Source organism: Leopardus geoffroyi, chromosome X (assembly GCF_018350155.1).
Source record: "Leopardus geoffroyi isolate Oge1 chromosome X, O.geoffroyi_Oge1_pat1.0, whole genome shotgun sequence".
Taxonomy (NCBI): domain Eukaryota; kingdom Metazoa; phylum Chordata; class Mammalia; order Carnivora; family Felidae; genus Leopardus; species Leopardus geoffroyi.
The window spans coordinates 84,051,085-84,069,652 of NC_059343.1; the positions used below are offsets into that span (position 1 = coordinate 84,051,085).

Consider the following 18,568-nt stretch of genomic DNA (forward strand, 5'->3'; position numbering starts at 1 on the left):
TCAGTCACATGATTATAGATGATCTTTTAGTTTTCCACTACAGATGGTTAACTGCTTAGCATGGTGTGGAATTTTACATGTCCACCCTCTCAGTGCTAGCTCATCTTCAAGAACGCTAGGACACTTCCCTGGGGCTGAATGTACTGATAATACTCCCCTACTGTCTCTTTAAAGCAAACAAAAATCCTCACAGCAGGGGAATTCTTTGTTCCATCAACCTAGGCCAAGTTCCAACAACTGTCCTAGTTTCAGTCTAGAGCCTCTAATTACTATGATTTCTCCTGTGGTGGCCTGAAGAGCAAAGGTATTTTGCGTTCAGCGAGATTCCAAGGGGTGCGTGAGTCTTGCAGAAGCATTTCTAGTATAGACTAAAAAAGCCTATGCTTCGCAGTTGCCGTAGAAACCTGACGTCATAGGGCGACCGTGACGAATTTTTAATAAGCCCTGGTTTGGAGAGCGGGTCTCGACCTCAGAAGTTTGGGACTCAGCTGAGAGTGTGGGGTCCCGCTGAGGGGGCTGAACCGCCTTGGAGTGTGAGGAGACAGAAGAATCCAGATCCAGCTTTTCCCGCTTTGGGGCTCGGTGCCCCGGCTGTCTTGTATGTAAAGCCATTGTGGTCCCTCCCAGCTCCAGTGAGTGTAAGTGTTCCTGCTGTGGTGTCCTGGAGCTGCTTTCCTCTAAAGACAAGGATGCGGGAGGTTAAGACAGGTAACTTAACCTCTCTGTGCACCAGCTTCCCCCCTCTGTACAGTGGATATGAGAATGCTTCACTCAGGATTGTTGAGAACAGTCAGCAATTGGACTGAGCAAACCCATAGCCCTGTGGTTATTGCGGGGTCATAAATGCCTGCATGAATTCAGGCCATTTCTTATCCCTTTCCAATTTTGTTGTTAGGAGATAAAGAGGAGAAAAAAAGGCTCTGGTGAGAAGCCCATTAAAACATGTGGTTACTATGACCACCACCTGGTTGTATGTCATTGTCAGTAACCTAGTGCCTGGCTTGGTACTGGCCACATAGTCACACCAGTAAGGGATTGTGATAGCTGGATCTGTCTTTTCCTGTGGAGCTCTTCATACCAGCGGCCCAGCTCATATCAGGTGCCTGAAGAAGGCAGGTTTTGAGTATCTGAGTCCTGATGGCTACTGAAGTTTCTACTCCAGGTTCAAGGGCAGCAGTCCTCAGGAGAGCCCAAAACCTTGCATTCCTGGTGGAATATGAGGCCTGGATCAATGACTTTATTGATCTGAACAAAAGCATGTTTTAGAATAGCTCCTATGAAGTTCACAAACTAGACTAAAAGTAGAGAAGCTGCGTTAATCTCATCTTGAGAGAAGAGGTTTACCAGGTGGAATGTCATTCCTTCAGTAGCTATATGGTTTGTAGTAGCCCCTGAGGCTCATTTTAGGGAAGTGTTTTGTCTGAAAGCACTGAATTATCCAGCTTAAGGAGGGAATGTGATCTTTAACATGCATTTGGAATAAATTTACCTAAGTTGTTCTCCCTGGGTAAATATTATTCAGTGATTCTCATATTTCTCACAGATGTGTGTTGAAAAATGCATTTGGTTAAAGTATTCCTAGTAATTTGAGAATGTAATATAGTTCCCTGGCTGCTGTGTTTTTATCCATTTTATAATGAAACATTTTAGGAAACCAGAAATTTTACAAATATTAAACATGTCAGTTATAAGAATTTATATTTTAAAAAATACTTCTGTGTTTTATTATTATATACTTATTATACTGAGCCTTATATCCTATAATAACCAGGTACTCTTAAATATAGTTATGTTTACTTTCCCAGTATATAACAGTTTCAGTTCTTTGTTACCTGGCCTCCACCCCACCCCCTGCCCACTATGTATCCAGGCAAGCACTTATCTTCTCTCACTGTAGATTAGTTTTCATGTCCTAGAATTTTATTTAAATGGAATCATAAAGGGTTTTTTTGCTTTTTTGGTTTTGGTCTGGCTTCGTTCACTGAGCCTATTTATTTAGATTTACCTTTTTTTTTTTTTTTTTTGCATGTATCAATAATTCATTCTCTTTTTTTAAGTTTATTTATTTTGAGGTGGTGGGTAGGGGCAGAGAGAAAGAATCCCAAGGAGGGATTGGGATGGGAGGCTCAAACTCATGAACCATGAGATCATGACCTGAGCTGAAGTCAGGCTCTTAACTGACTGAGCCACCCAGGCGACTAAATAGTTTATACTTTTTTAATTGATGAGTAGCATCCCAGTATATGGATATGTTACAATTTGTTTGAAATTTGTTTTTTTTTTTAATTAAACCTCCAATGAACATTTGTGTATAACTTTTTGCATGGATATATGCTTTCTTTCTCTAGTATTTCCCCAGAGTATATACTTAAGAGTGCAATGGCTGGATCATATAGTACATGTAAGACTAACATTGTTAAGAAACTACCAAACTGGTTGTACCATTTTTCCCTTGTCACCAGCAGTGTATGGGAGTGTCCTCTACAACCCTGCTAATGAATGGTATGGTCAATCTTTTTAATTATAGCCATTCTCATGGGGATGTAGTGGTACGAAATTATAGTTTTAATTTACAATTCCCTAATGATGTTGAGCATATTTTCATGTGTTTTTTTTTTGCCATTTCTACATCTTTGATGAAGTGTCTATTCAAAATTTTCCTCCATTTTTTTATTGTAGTGTCATTTTTTTTTCTAATTGACTTTATAGATTTTCTATATTCTAGATACAGGTCCTTTGTCAGATATGTAATTTGCATGTATATTCTGCCAATAAGCGCCTTGTTTTTTAATTATTTTAACAGTGTCTTAGGAAGAGCAGTTTTTGACTTGTAGGAAGTCCAATTTATATATTATTTCACTTACAGATTATAGTTTTGGTATCTCCTGTATGAAATCTTCACCTAATCCAAGGTCACAACGACTTTTTCCTATGTTTCTTCTAAAAGATTGATAGCTTTAGGTTATATACTTAAGTCTGTGATCCATTTTGAGTGGACTTTTGTATATAGTGTGATACATGGGTAACAATTTATATTTGTGTATATGATATGCACTTGTCCTAGTACCATTTGTTGATAAGACTCCCATTTCTTCACTAAATTGTTTTTGCCCACTTTTCAAAAATCAGTTGTCCATATATGTGTGGGTCTGTTTCTGGACTCTTTAATCTTTTTCTTCAATCTACTTGTCTACCTTGATTCTAATACCATACTGCTTGATTACTATATGTTTTAAATGAGTCTTAAAATCTGAGAGTGTTCATCCTCCAACTTGATTTCTTTTTCAGTTGTTTATCATGGTCTAGATCCTCTGAATTTCCATATAAACTTCAGAATTGGCCTGCCAATTTCTTTAAAAATATTTGCTATATTTTTATTTGGATTGCATTGAATATATGGATGTATTTAAGGAGAAGTAACATTGAAATAATACTGAATCTTCCAACCTGTGAAGATAGTTGTCTCTCCATTCATTTAGGTCTTTAATTTTTCTAAGCAATATTTTGTAGTGTTCAGTGAACAAGCTTTGCACATATGTGGACAGATGATCCATAACTATTTCATACTTTTTGATGTTATTGTAAAATACATTGTTTTATAAATATTATTCCCAATTATTTTATTTTCACTAAGCTGTCAGCAGCCAAATATTTAATAATAACTGTTACAGGATCTTTTTGGTTGAAAGCACAGACCACTCTAGGATGAAAAAGTTACCTGATGGATAACATGCATTTGACTGTTTCTATATCAGCTTTTTGACATCATTGGCAATGTACTGAAACTAGGGAGAAAAATGTCACAGAGACAACTCTACAGGTCATCTCCAGAAAAATCAGTCACTAAAATGAAGTAGTTATGTGTGGTTAGAATTGAACCAGTTAAATTGTGGGGTTTTTCTTTTTTGTCCCTTGAATTGATGAATTCTGGGTACTTGAATGGTGAGACAGGGGAAGGAGAGAGCATGTACATATATGAGTATGTATGTTTGTATGTATGTGTATGTTGCTGAAGCTGCCAGGAATCTTTATTGTGAAGAATACTTCAGGTTAATTACTTTACTGTGGTTGTGTCAGTCCTGTTCACTTCCTAGCATATAATAGGAAGTAAATCACAGTGGTTGTTTTTTCTCCAGCTTTAGTTGGCCAGCATGGTTACCATGGTGACTCTGTGACTGCTGTGGGATTTGGTGCAGATTGAGCATTGTTTTATAATTCTAGCCCAAATTGCTTATTAGTAACATGGTTGTCAAGTGTTGCTTTTCTGATTTCCTCATTCCTTCCTGTGTTATCCATTGAAATTTGACTGAAGGTAGAGATTTCTCTTCTCCCTGTTTTATATGTTTTTAAAATTTACATCAGTATGAATAATAGATTTCTATTTTGCAGAAAGAGTTACCATTTGATGCTACAATTATTTATTTTTATGCTTAAATGTCTCAGAATTGGCCAATGGAAGCCCCTTCAAGTTGACTTCTATGTCTATTTGACAACTGCTTAGAATTCTTTCAATATTTACTTTGTCTCCTGAGGCTATCTTCTAATCTATAGAAGGGAAATCACCTCAGATAATCATTTTGAGGAATTGAAGAGAAAAAGTCTGAAAATAACAACCTCCGGTGTGTGGCATCTAGTAGGCTCTCAGTGGGTGCTAATTCTCCATTCCAATTTTGCCTTCTTCACTCTGTCAATATGTTACCTCTGACATGAACATGATAGCAGGACTACCAGAGAGAATATTTGGACATGGAACAGCAAGCAGGGATGAGCCCCCATTCACATGATGTGAGAGCTTCAGTGTCACTGCTGTGTGTGTGAGGAGGCTGTGGGATGGAGGTAGAGAAGAGGCACAGCGTCATTGCACAGCTTCCTGTGAACTGGGTGGGGACAGGCAAGCACAAGCTCACTAACTGCTGTTGTGTTTCATGTGTTTTCCCTTCCTTTCACTTTCTGTTCTATTCCATGTGATGTCTGAACCCCTGACTCTTCCTTTCTAGTGGAACAACAGACAGGCATGTGAATTCTGAGCCCTGAAAACAGGAACCGATAGAGAAGAACAAAGTGTGATGTAGAGTGTGCTAGACTGGTTCCTAGAGCAAGAATGAAGAGATCAGGGTCCCATCATTGGGACACTTTAGGTAAGTCACTATGCTTCCACCAGCCTTTTCTATACAACAGGATAACAGTACCCAATTCTCCCAACCACCTGGGAGTATTATGAAATTTAAGTGTGATCCCATGTGGGAAAGCAATCTGTGGTCATATGTGTGAGGGAAGGACCAGTGTGCTTTTGAGTAATTACATTAACAGAGACACCACAGATATCATTGAACTCTGAATGGGAAACATAAAATTAATGGTACACAAACATCAGATGCTTAGGTCAGGATTTCTCCAAATGTAGTCTTGCAGAAGTCCAGGGGAGGGATGAGGGTGGATTGACCCAGTACTGCCACAGTGTGCAAATGACAAGGGATAGCCTTGGACAGGATGTGTTGGTGATAGGACAGGTGGGGCCTGAGGTGGCTGTGCGTGGGGGTACATGAGGATAAGTCTGAATGAAGGATGAGCACTTGGCTTTTGTTCAGCCAAGTGCATACACGGTGGTGGTGTTTCCTGAGATCGGTTGTTCCATGCACTTTTGAGACATTCTCATGATAATTAGGTAAGCAAAAGTGGTTATGGTAAAAGCGATTTACAAAATGGATCATTTAATGAATAGGATTTAGTTGTAAAACTATTACACTTTATTAAACACACATGCAGACTATAAAACTATATAAATATCATATTGTAAGTATTTATTTAAAGTAGCTAGCATTTTTGAGCTGTTACTGTGCACCCAGCAGTGTTCTAATAGTGTATTAACTCAATTCTCAAAACAATAACCCATGACATAGGGGTGATTGTATTTTCCATTTTACAGAAGAGGAAACTGAGGCACAGGTTTTTTAATCTCCTAAGATCACAGAGAGCTAGGTATCCCAAAGTCTTTGCAGAATTTTTTTAAATAATAGGATTGTGGACTATTTATTCTTGTAAAGACCAAAATTCAAAGCAATGTTTATTTAAAGCTGCTGTGTCTTCTATAGTAACGCACAACCCCAATTTTCTACATGAGGCAATTGAGTGACTGTAAGGTGAAGAAAAAGAATTCAGACTCATACAGAACTAGGATTTGGACCTGGTCTGTCTCCAGAAGCCACATTCCTAACCAGTACCCTTAGGTAGGAAGAAAAAGACATTTGTTGCACTATGTCAGCCTACTATGGGTGATGTTAGGTCAGGACCATCTGTATCTCTTTGGGTGGAAACTATGTTTCAGTAGGCATTTGCAGTGTACCAAATGGTATTTATTTAAGAAAAACGAAAAGATAGTAATTATAGACAAAAAAAATGTGTCAAAGATGAACAAAGCTAGACCCTGGTTAAAGTGGTAAGGACAGATTTTAATCAGCAATATACTTTTGCGACAGGGAAGAGTCCAGTATGAACTCATCTCAACTTCAATTTGTCTAGAGGTGACTGAGAAGTTTATTTTTTATTTATTTATTTATTTTTGGGACAGAGAGAGACAGAGCATGAACGGGGGAGGGGCAGAGAGAGAGGGAGACACAGAATCGGAAACAGGTTCCAGGCTCTGAGCCATCAGCCCAGAGCCTGACGCGGGGCTCGAACTCACGGACTGCGAGATCGTGACCTGGCTGAAGCCGGACGCTTAACCGACTGCGCCACCCAGGCGCCCCTAGAGGTGACTGAGAAGTTTAAAGGGAACATGAGGGAATAGGGAGAGGAGTGAGTAGGAGTTAAGTAGATTCAAGGAAGTGAAAAATTACAAAAATAATGAAGTAGGTTTTATCCAGGTGAAACCCATCTGAGTCTGTTAACTGGCCTTTATTCAAGTTAGATTTCTATTCTCCCACAGAGGCTGGAGGCAGGGGCCGTATCTTCAGGTGCTAGCTGGAACAAACAGTAAATTGTTCTGGAAGCCTTGCGTTTTCTCAGGCGATCACTTTAAAGGGGTTTAGGCTCATCTTAGAGATGCAGCCTTCAGCTGTTAGAAACTATGGTAGTGTTTAGATCAAGACTTAATTGTCCAGGGTTGAGGTGTAGTCAAGAAGAGTGCTAAGAGGAGTATGCCTAGAGTTTTGTCCAGGAGAGAATCTTCGTCAAAGGTGATAATTATAAAAAAGAGAATAATCATGAAAATTAATATGAATTAGACAAATTCTGTTAAAATAATTCCTTGGACTTTCATGGTAATTTTTTTTCCCTCTTATGAACCCAAAGTGCTTTTCAGATGGCAATCACATTGCTCTGTGTTCTAGGCTTTGTTGGATGGGAGGCAGGGCTGATGTGACCACTCTTGATAGGTGAGGCCAGAGGAGGTGTGGTATTTTACCCAGGGTCACCTAGAGTTAGTGGGTTAGGTTCGCCTATGGATCCAAGTATGTCTCTTGACTGGTACTCAGTTTTCTGTACATCAAATATAGCACTAGCCTTGTTCTTATACGTAGTGAATCACTTTAAGAGCTCACAGGATATGTTCTCTTTAAAGTTAACCTGCAAGTAATATACAAAGACACTGAGTCTCTTCAAATAAAAAGAAATAGAGTATTGATTATCCTCTCCTTCCCTAATCTCTATTGGGAGGTTAGAAGAAAAATTCCTGGAATCATACATGCAGCATGTACTTTTCTGTGTCTGGCTTCTTTCAGTCAACATAAAGTATATTTACATTATCATTTTCATTGGTTGTATAGCAAGTAGTACATTATGTGGGTATTTTACAATATATGTATCTGTTTTGGGAATTTATGTATTTTTACATTTTGACTTATTTTGAGTAATGGTACTATGAATGTTCTTCTACATATTTTTTGATGGATATATATTTTCATTTCTCTTGGACATATACCAAAGAGTGGCACTTCTAAGTCATAGAGTATGCATATGTTGAGTACATCAGACAGTGCCAAGCAGTTTTTCAAGGGGTTGTTCCAGTCTATGTTCCTACCAGCAGTATGTGAGAGTTCCACTTTTTCCAAATTTTCAACGATACTTGGTATATTCCACCTTTTTCATTTTGTTATTCTGGTGGGCATGTAGTGTTATGTCATTTTGATTTTAACTTTAATTTCTCTGTTTTAATTTTTCTTTAACTGTCTCTAAAATATTTAATTTTTTTAATCTAAAGAAGGTCCATTTTCTTAACCTTCTAATTTATTTGCTGAAAAAACTGGATCATTTGTCCTGTGGAGTTTAAATTTTGGGTTTTGCTAATTATATCCTTATTGTGTTATTTGTTATATTCCTCTGGCTCCTCCCATTGCCTTTATTTATTTATGCCTTTATTTACTAACTTACTTATTTGTTTATTTATTTATTATTTTTTTAGAGAGCACAAGCAGCAGAGGGGCAGAGGGAGAGGGAGAGAGAGAATCTAAAACAGACTCCACACCCAGCTCATAATTCAATGTTGGGCTCAATCTCACGACCCTGAGATTATGACCCAAGCCAAAATCAAGAGTTGGATGCCTAACCGACTAAGCCATCTAGGTGCCCCCTTTCTATTGACTTTAAGTTGATAATTAGGTTTAGAGGCTTGTTAAGATTCAGGTTTTTTGCAAGAGTACCTTAGATGTGGTGTTGTTTAGTTCTATAGTATTACACCATGAAGCTGATTTTGTCTAGTTGTCTCCTGTTGTGACACTAAGATTGATCACTTAATTTGAGTATTCTTAACCTAATCCATTGAGTATAAAATTACCCATGTGCTTTTCACCTTATGGTTTATACAATTTTTGAAGATTGTTGCCTGGGTCTGCATTTCATTAAAGACTATAAAATAGTGTTCTAATTCTGATTTCTTCTGCATTCATTAGCTAAAATTTTTTTATTGAAAAAAAAAACCCTAACCTAATTAACCTTTAGGTTGTGCTGAGCTTGGTTTGCACATAAAGAGAAGGATGAATGTGTAATTCCTTTGCAGTATTTCCACTTTTCTTTTTTTTATTATTTTTAATGTTTATTTATTTTTGACAGAGAGAGAGAGACAGAGTATGAATGGGGCAGGGGAGGAGAGAGAGGGAGACACAGAATACAAAGCATGCTCCAGGCTCTGAGCTGTCAGCACAGAGCCCGATGTGAGGCTCGAACTCAGGGACAGTGAGAACATGACCTGAGCCAAAGTCAGACGCTCAACTGACTGAGCCACCCAGGCGCACCTATTTCCACTTTTCAAAATAATTATTTGTTTCACTAGAATCCTCCAAAGGTGAGCAGTGAGTTCATTTTATTTTGTTTTGCATTTTGGTTACAGTGTCATCATGAACTCATAGATCTTTATATTTGATATGTTTTAATCCATTATGGTCATGAATCATTTTGATCTTCAAAATGTTCTATGTTTGGCCAGTGGAGGTTCCTTCAGATTGACTTTTGAGTCTTTTCCTTTCTTTTCTTTTTTTTCTTTTTTTTTTTTTTTATTTTTGAGAGAGAGAGAGTGCACGAGTGGGGGAAAGGCACAGAGGGAGAGAGAGAATCTCAAGCAGGCTCCATGCTCAGCATACAGCTCCAATCTTACAGCTTAATCTCATGACTGTGAGATCATGACCTGAGCCAAAATTAAGAGTTAGACACTTAACTGACTGAGCCACCCAGATAACACTGGCTTCTGAGACTTATTTAACATGCTTTCTGGTAATATAGTTTGGCATAATTCATCTGATACAACTCCTACCGCAGACCTGGAATCAGCCATTTTTCCAAGGAAGCCTGGTTCCTTTTAGTGGGAAATGATTTTAGAGGGTTCAATCAGGGTACTAGAGGTGCTCATTGCCACTTGGTTAGCCATTGTTTCTTGACCATTTTAATGCATGCAGCCTGTAAATACTTATTATATATATTTTAAGATATTATTTTAAAATAGATGTTATTTTATAGAGCAGTTTTAGGCACATAGCAAAACTGAGTGGAAAGTATAGAGATTTCCCATATATGCCTTGCCCTGCACACACATAGCCTCTCTCATTATCAAAGTAGTACATTTGTTATCATTGGTGAAGCTATTTTAACACGTCATTATCACCAAAGTCCACAGTTTACTATATGGTTCATTCTTGGTGTTGTGCATTTTATGGGTTTGGAAAGTGTATAATGATATGTATCTATCTGTATCTACACAGAAAGTACTCTGTACTTTCACTGCCCTAAAAATCCTCTGTGTTTCATGAATTCATCGCTTTTCCCACTCTAATCCCTGGCAACCACTGATCTTTTACTGTCACCATAGTTTTGCCTATTTCAAAATGTCATATGGTTGGAATCATATAGTGTGTAGCTTTTTCAGATTCACTTCTTACACCTAATAACATGTATTTAAGGTTCTTCCGTGTTTTCATGCCTTGATTCTTCATTGCTTGTTATCACTGAAAATATTCCATTGTCTTTATGTACCACAGTTTATTTATCCATTATTTTGTAAGGACATCTTGGATTATTTCAGGTTTTGGCCATTATGAATAAAGCTGCTGTAAACATTTGTGTGCAGGTTTTTGTAAGTACAAAACTTTTCAACTCCTTTGAGTACACAGTGGGGAGCATGATTGTTGGATCACATGGTAAGAGGATGTTTAGTTTTGTAAGAAACTGCCAAACTGTCTACAAAAGTGACTGTACTATTTTGTATTCCCATTACCAATGAATGAGAATTCTTATGTGCTACATTCATGACATCATTTGGTGTTGTCAGTGTTCTGGATTTTGGTCATTCTAATAGGTGTGTAGTGGTTTCTTGTTTTAGTTTGCATTTCTTTGGTGACATATGATGTGGAGCATCTTTTTTTTAATGTTTCAAGTTTCATTTTAAATTCTAGTTGGTTAACATATAGTATAATATTAGTTTCAGGAGTATAGTTTAGTGATTCAACACTTACATATAAGACATAGTGCTCATCACAAGTGCCCTCCTTAATACCCCTCACCCATTTAGCCCATCCCCCTGCCCATATCCCCTCAGTTTTTTCTCTATACTTAAGAGTCTCTTGGGGCGCCTGCTGGCTCAGTCAGTTGAGCGTCCAACTTCAGCTCAGGTCATGATCTCATGGTTCGCAAGTTTGAGCCCTACATTGGGCTCCCTGCTGTCAGTGCAGAGCCCAGTTTGGATCATATTTACCCCTCTCTTTCCGCCTCTCTGTCACTGGAGCTCTCTCAAAAATAAATAAATAGTTAAAAAAAGAAAACCGAGTCTGTTATGATTTGCTTCCCACTCTTTTTTTTCTTTCCCCTATGTTCATCTATTTGGTTCTTAAAATCCACATATGATATTTGTCTTTCTCTGACTGACTTATTTTGCTTAGCATAACACACTCAAGCTCCATCCACTTCTTTGCAAATGGCAAGATTTCATTCTTTTTCATGGCTGAGTAATACCCCATTATATATTGGTATTTATATGTATGTGTATATACGTCTATCATATCTTCTTAATCCATTCATCAGTTGATGGGCATCTGGGATATTTCTGTAATTTGGCTAATGGTGATACTGCTGCTATAAATATCGGGGTCCACATGCCCCTTTGGTCAGTATTTTTGTATCTTATGGGAAATACGCAGTGGTGTAATTGCTGGGTCATAGGATAGTTTTATTTTTAACTATTTGAGGAAACAGTATACTGTTTTCCAGAGGGGTTGCACCAGTTTGCACTCCCATAAACAGTGTAAGAGGGCTCTCCCTTCTCCACATCTTCCCCAATATCTGTTGTTTCCTGTGTTCTTAATTTTACTCATACTGACAGGTGTGAGGTGATATCTCATCATCATGGTTTTAATTTGTATTTCCCTGATGATGAGTGATATTGAGCTTTTTTTCCCCCATGGGTCTGTTAGCCATCTGTATGTCTTCTTTGAAAAATTGTCTATTAATGTCTTCTTCCCATTTTTTTTAATATATGAAATTTATTGTCAAATTGGTTTCCATACAACACCCAGTGCTCATCCAAAAAGGTGCCCTCTTCAATACCCATCACCCACCTTCCCCTCCCTCCCACCCCCCATCAACCCTCAGTTTGTTCTCAGTTTTTAACAGTCTCTTATGCTTTGGCTCTCTCCCACTCTAACCTCTTTTTTTTTTTTTTTTTTTTTTTTTTTTTTTCCGTCTCCTCCCCCATGGGTTTCTGTTAAGTTTCTCAGGATCCACATCAGAGCGAAAACATATGGTATCTGTCTTACTCTGTATGGCTTATTTCACTTAGCATCACACTCTCCAGTTCCATCCACGTTGCTACAAAGGACCATATTTCATTCTTTCTCATTGCCACGTAGTACTCCATTGTGTATATAAACCACAATTTCTTTATCCATTCATTAGTTGATGGACATTTAGGCTCTTTCCAGAATTTGGCTATTGTTGAGAGTGCTGCTATCAACATTGGGGTACAAGTGCCCCTATGCATCACCACTCCTGTATCCCTTGGGTAAATTCCTAGCAGTGCTATTGCTGGGTCATAGGGTAGGTCTATTTTTAATTTTTTGAGGAACCTCCATACTGTTTTCCAGAGTGGCTGCACCAATTTGCATTCCCACCAACAGTGCAAGAGGGTTCCTGTTTCTCCACATCCTCTCCAGCATCTATAGCCTCCCGATTTGTTCATTTTGGCCACTCTGACTGGCGTGAGGTGATATCTGAGTGTGGTTTTGATTTGTATCTCGCTGATGAGGAGCGACGTTGAGCATCTTTTCATGTACCTGTTGGCCATCCAGATGTCTTCTTTAGAGAAGTGTCTATTCATGTTTTCTGCCCATTTCTTCACTGGGTTATTTGTTTTTCGGGTGTGGAGTTTGGTGAGCTCTTTACAGATTTTGGATACTTGCCCTTTGTCCAATATGTCATTTGCAAATATCTTTTCCCATTCCATTGTTTGCCTTTTAGTTTTGTTGATTGTTTCCTTTGCTGTGTAGAAGCTTTTTATCTTCATGAGGTCCCAATAGTTCATTTTTGCTTTTAATTCCCTTGCCTTTGGGGATGCGTCAAGTAAGAAATTGCTGCGGCTGAGGTCAGAGAGGTCTTTTCCTGCTTTCTCCTCTAGGGTTTTGATGGTTTCCTATCTCATAGTCAGGTCCTTTATCCATTTTCAGTTTATTTTTGTGAATGGTGTGAGAAAGCAGTCTAGTTTCAATCTTCTGCATGTTGCTTTCCAGTTCTCGCAGCACCATTTGTTAAAGAGACTGTCTTTTTTCCATTGGATATTCTTTCCTGCTTTGTCAAAGATTAGTTGGCCATACTTTTGTGGGTCTAGTTCTGGGGTTTCTATTCTCTTCCATTGGTCTACATGTCTGTTTTTGTGCCAATACCATGCTGTCTTGATGATGACAGCTTTGTAGTAGAGGCTATAGTCTCGGATTGTAATGCCTCCTGCTTTGGTCTTCTCTTCAAAATTACTTTGGCTATTCAGGGCCTTTTGTGGTTCCATACAAATTTTAGGATGGCTTGTTCTAGCTTCGAGAAGAATGCTGGTGCAATTTTGATTGGGATTGCATTGAATGTGTAGACAGCTTTAGGTAGTATTGACATTTTAACAAAATGTATTCTTCCAACCCATGAGCACGGAATGTTTTTCCATTTCTTTATATCTTCGTCAATTTCCTTCATAAGCTTTCTATAGTTTTCAGCATACAGATCTTTTACATCTTTGGTTAGATTTATTCCTAGGTATTTTATGCTTCTTGGTGCAATTGTGAACGGGATCAGTTTCTTTATTTGTCTTTTTGTTGCTTCATTATTAGTGTATAAGAATGCAACTGATTTCTGTACATTGATTTTGTATCCTGCAACTTTGCTAAATTCATGTATCAGTTCTAGCAGACTTCTGGTAGAGTCTATCGGATTTTCCATGTATAATATCATGTTATCTGCAAAAAGTGAAAGCTTGACTTCATCACTGCTAATTTTGATGCCTTTGATTTCCTTTTGTTGTCTGATTGCTGATGCTAGAACTTCCAGCACTATATTAAACAACAGCGGTGAGAGTGGGCATCCCTGTCGTGTTCCTGATCTCAGGGAAAAAGCTCTCAGTTTTTCCCCGTTGAGGATGATGTTAGCTGTGGGCGTTTCATAAATGACATTTATAATGGCGTTAGTATATTCCTTCTTTCCTGACTTTCTCCAGGGTTTTTATTAAGAAAGCATGCTGAATTTTGTCAAATTTTGTCAAATGCTTTTTCTGTATCGATTGACAGGATCATATGGTTCTTATCTTTTCTTTTATTAATGTGATGTATCGCGTTGATTGATTTGCGAATGTTGAACCAGCCCTGCATCCCAGGAATGAATCCCACTTGATCATGGTGAATAATTCTTTTTATATGCTGTTGAATTCGATTTGCGAGTTCCTTATTGAGAATTTTTGCGTCCATATTCATCAGGGACATTGGCCTGTAATTCTCTTTTTTTACTGGGTCTCTGTCTGGTTTAGGAATCAAAGGAATACTGGCTTCCTAGAATGAGTCTGGAAGTTTTCCTTCCCTTTCTATTTTTTGGAATAGCTTGAGAAGGATAGGTATTATCTCTGCTTTAAATGTCTGGTAGAACTTCCCTGGGAAGCCATCTGGTCCTGGACTCTTATTCGTTGGGAGATTTTTGATAACCGATTCAATTTCTTCGCTGGTTATGGGTCTGTTCAAGCTTTCTATTCCCTTCTGTTTGACTTTTGGAAGTGTTTGGGTGTTTAGGAATTTGTCTATTTCTTCCAGGTTGTCCAATGTTGGAATATAATTTTTCATAGTATTCCCTGATAATTGGTTGTCTTTCTGAGGGATTGGTTGTAATACTTCCATTTTCATTCATGATTTTATCTATTTGGGTCATCTCCCTTTTCTTTTTGAGAAGCCTGGCTAGAGGTTTATCAATTTTGTTTCTTTTTTCAAAAAAAACAACTCTTTCCCACTCTAACCTCTTTTTTTTTTTTTTTTTTTTCCTTTTTTCCTCCCCCTCCCCCATAGGTTCCTGTTACGTATCTCAGGGTCCACCAAAGCATAAGAGACTGTTAAAAACTGAGAACAAACTGAGGGTTGATGGGGGGTGGGAGGGAGGAGAGGGTGGGTGATGGGTATTGAGGAGGGCACCTTTTGGGATGAGCACTGGGTGTTTTATGGAAACCAATTTGGACAATAAATTTCATATATTATAAAAAATAAAAATAAAAAAAAACAACTCTTGGTTTCATTGATCTGCTCTACAGTTTTTTTTTTTAGATTCTATATTGTTTATTTCTGTTCTGATGTTTATTATTTTCTTCTTCTGCTGGTTTAAGGTGTCTTTGCGGTTCTGCTTCTATTTCCTTTAGGTGTGCTGTTAGATTTTGTATTTGGGATTTTTCTTGTTACTTGAGATAGGCCTGAATTGCAATGTATTTTCCTCTCAGGACTGCCTTCGCTGTATCCCAAAGCATTTGGATTGTTGTATTTTAATTTTCCTTTGTTTCCATATATTTTTAAATTTCTTCTCTAATTGCCTGGTTGACCCATTCATTCTTTAGTGGGGTGTTCTTTAACTTCCATGTTTTTGGAGGTTTTCCAGACTTTTTCCTGTGGTTGATTTCAAGCTTCATAGCCTTGTGGTCTGAAAGTATGCATGTTTTTATCTCAATTCTTGTATACTTATGAAAGGCTGTTTTGTGACCCAGTATGTGATCTATCTTGGAGAATGTTCCATGTGCCCTCGAGAAGAAAGTATATTCTGTTGCTTTGGGATGCAGAGTTCTAAATGTATCCGTCAAGTCCATCTGATCCAATGTATCATTCAGGGCCCTTGTTTCTTTATTGACCATGTGTCTAGATGATCTATCCATTGTTGTAAGTGGAGTATTAAAGTCTCCTGCAATTACCACATTCTTATCAATAAGGTTGCTTATGTTTGTGACTAATTTTTTTTATATATTTGGGGGCTCCCATGTTCGGTGCATAGACATTTATAATTGTTAGCTCTTCCTGATGGATAGACCCTGTAAATGGTTATATAATGCCCTTCTTCATCTCTTGTTACAGCCTTTAATTTAAAGTCTAGTTTGTCTGATATAAGTATGGCCAGTCCAGCTTTCTTTTGACTTCCAGGAGCATGATAAATAGTTCTCCATCCCTTCACTTTCAATCTGAAGGTGTCCTCACATCTAAAATGAGTCTTTTGTAAACAGCAAATAGATGGGTCTTATTTTTTTTTATCCATTCTGATACCCTATGTCTTTTGGTTGGAGCATTTAGTCCATTTACATTCAGTGTTATTATAGAAAGATATGGGTTTAGAGTCATTGTGATGTCTTTAGGTTTCATGCTTGTAGCGATGTCTCTGGTACTTTGTCCCACAGGATCCCCCTTAGGTTCTCTTGTAGAGCTGGTTTAGTGGTGACGAATTCCTTCAGTTTTTGTTTGTTTGGGAAGACCTTTATCTCTCCTTTTATTCTAAATGACAGACTTGCTGGAGAAAGGTTTCTCGGCTGCATATTTTTTCTGTTCATCACATTGAAGATTTCCTGCCATTCCTTTCTGGCCTGCCACGTTTCAGTAGAGAGATTCATCACGGGTCTTATTGGTCTCCCTTTATAAGTTAGAGCACGTTTATCCCTAGCTGCTTTCAGAATTTTCTCTTTATCCTTGTATTTTGCCAGTTTCACTATGATTTGTTGTGCAGAAGATTGATTCAAGTTACTTCTGAATGGAGTTCTCTGTGCCTCTTGGATTTCAATGCCTTTTTCCTTCCCCAGTTCAGGGAAGTTCTCAGCTATTATTTCTTCAATTACACCTTCAGCCCCTTTCTCTCTCTCCCTTCTTCTTCTTCTTCTGGAATTCCTATGATAGGGATAGTGTTCCGTTTGATTGCATCACTCAGTTCTCTAATTCTCTCCTCATACTCCTGGCTTTTTTAATCTTTTTCTCAGCTTCCTATTTTTCCATAAAAGGGTGGATCCGTGAGGTGCACAGGGGTGGGAGGGGCAGGCTCAGGTCACTTTTCCTTTGGTGATCTGCTTTGGGAGGGGCCCTGTGGCACCGGGAGGGAGTCAGACCCGCTGCTGGAGGAATGGATCCTCAGAAGCACAGCATTGGGTGTTTGTTCGGTGCAAGCAAGTTCCTTGGCAGGAACTGGTTCCCTTTGGGATTTTTCCTGGGGGATGGGCGAGGGAGATGGCGCTGGCAAGCGCCTTTGTTCCCCGCCAAGCTGAACTCTGTTGTCCAGGGCTCAACAACTCTCCCTCCCGTTGTCCTCCAGCCTTCCCGCTCTCTGAGCAGAGCTGTTAACTTATATCTTCCAGATGTTAAGTCCCGCTTGCTGTCAGAACACACTCTGTCTGGCCCCTCTGCTTTTGCAAGCCAGACTTGGGGGCTCTGCTTTGCAGGCAGGCTGCCCCTCCGCCCTGGCTCCCTCCCACCAGTCCGTGTAGCATGCACCGCCTGTTCGCCCTTCCAACCTTCTTCTGTGGGCCTCTCATCTATGCTTGGCTCCAGAGAATCCGTTCTGCTAGTCTTCTGGCGGTTTTCTGGGTTGTTTAGGCAGGTGTGGGTGGAATCCTAGTGATCAGCAGGACGCAGTGAGCCCAGCATCCTCCTTCGCCTCCATCTTCCCTAGACTCCTCTTCCTCCCATTTCTTAATTGGCTTATTTGTTGTTTGGGTGTTGAGTTTGAGAAGTTCTTTATAGATTTTAGATACTAACCCTTTATCAGATATGTTATTTGCAAATATCTTCTCCCATTCTGTAGAATGCCTTTTAGTTTTGTTGATTGTTTCCTTCCCTGTGGAGATTTTTATCTTGAAATCCCAATAGTTTATTTTTGCTTTTGTTTCCCTTGCCTCCAGAGATGTATCTAGTAAGTAGTTGGTATGGCTGAGGTCAAAGAGGTTGCTGCCTATGTTCTCCTCTAGGATTTTTATGGTTTCCTGTCTCACATTTAGGTCTTTCATCCATTTAAAATTTAGTTTTGTGTATAGGGTAAAAAGGTGGTCCAGTTTCATTCTTCTGCATGTTGCTGTTCAGTTTTCTCAGCACCATTTGTTGAAGAGACTGTCTTTTTTCCATTGGATGTTCTTTCAGCTTTCTTGAAGATGCGTTGACCATATAAATTGTGGGTCCATTTCTGGGTTTTCTATTCTGTTCCATTGATCCTTGTGTCTGTTGTTGTGCCAGTACCATACTGTCTTGATGACTGCAGCTTTGTAACATAGCTTGAGGTCCAAAATTGTGATGCCTCCAGCTTTGGTTTCCTTTTTCAAGATTGCTTTGGCTATTCGAGGTCTTTTGTGGTTCCATACAGACTTTAGCACTGTTTCTTCTAGCTCTGTAAAAAATGCTGGTGGTATTTTGATGGGGATTACATTAAATGTGTAGATTGCTTTGGATAGTATAGACATTTTAACAATGTCTGTTCTTCCAATTCACGAGTATGGAATGTATTTCCATTTCTTTGTGTCCCCTTCAATTTCTTTCATAAGTGTTCTATAGTTTTCAGAGTATAGGTTTTTACCTCTTTGGTTAGGTTTATTCCTATGTATCTTATGTTTTTTGGTGCAATTGTAAAT

At 38.7% G+C, this 18,568-nt stretch overlaps 1 long non-coding RNA gene across 3 annotated transcripts in view; it reads left to right on the forward strand.

The window, feature by feature from the left end:
* The first annotated feature begins 209 nt into the window (after window positions 1-209).
* The window catches only part of LOC123594629, an 80,345-nt gene continuing 61,986 nt past the window's right edge, over window positions 210-18,568 (forward strand). For all 3 annotated transcript variants that reach the window (XR_006710814.1, XR_006710813.1, XR_006710815.1), the window contains exons 1-2: window positions 210-708; window positions 4,998-5,138. This is a non-coding gene — a long non-coding RNA (uncharacterized LOC123594629). The remainder of the gene's footprint in view (window positions 709-4,997; window positions 5,139-18,568) is intronic.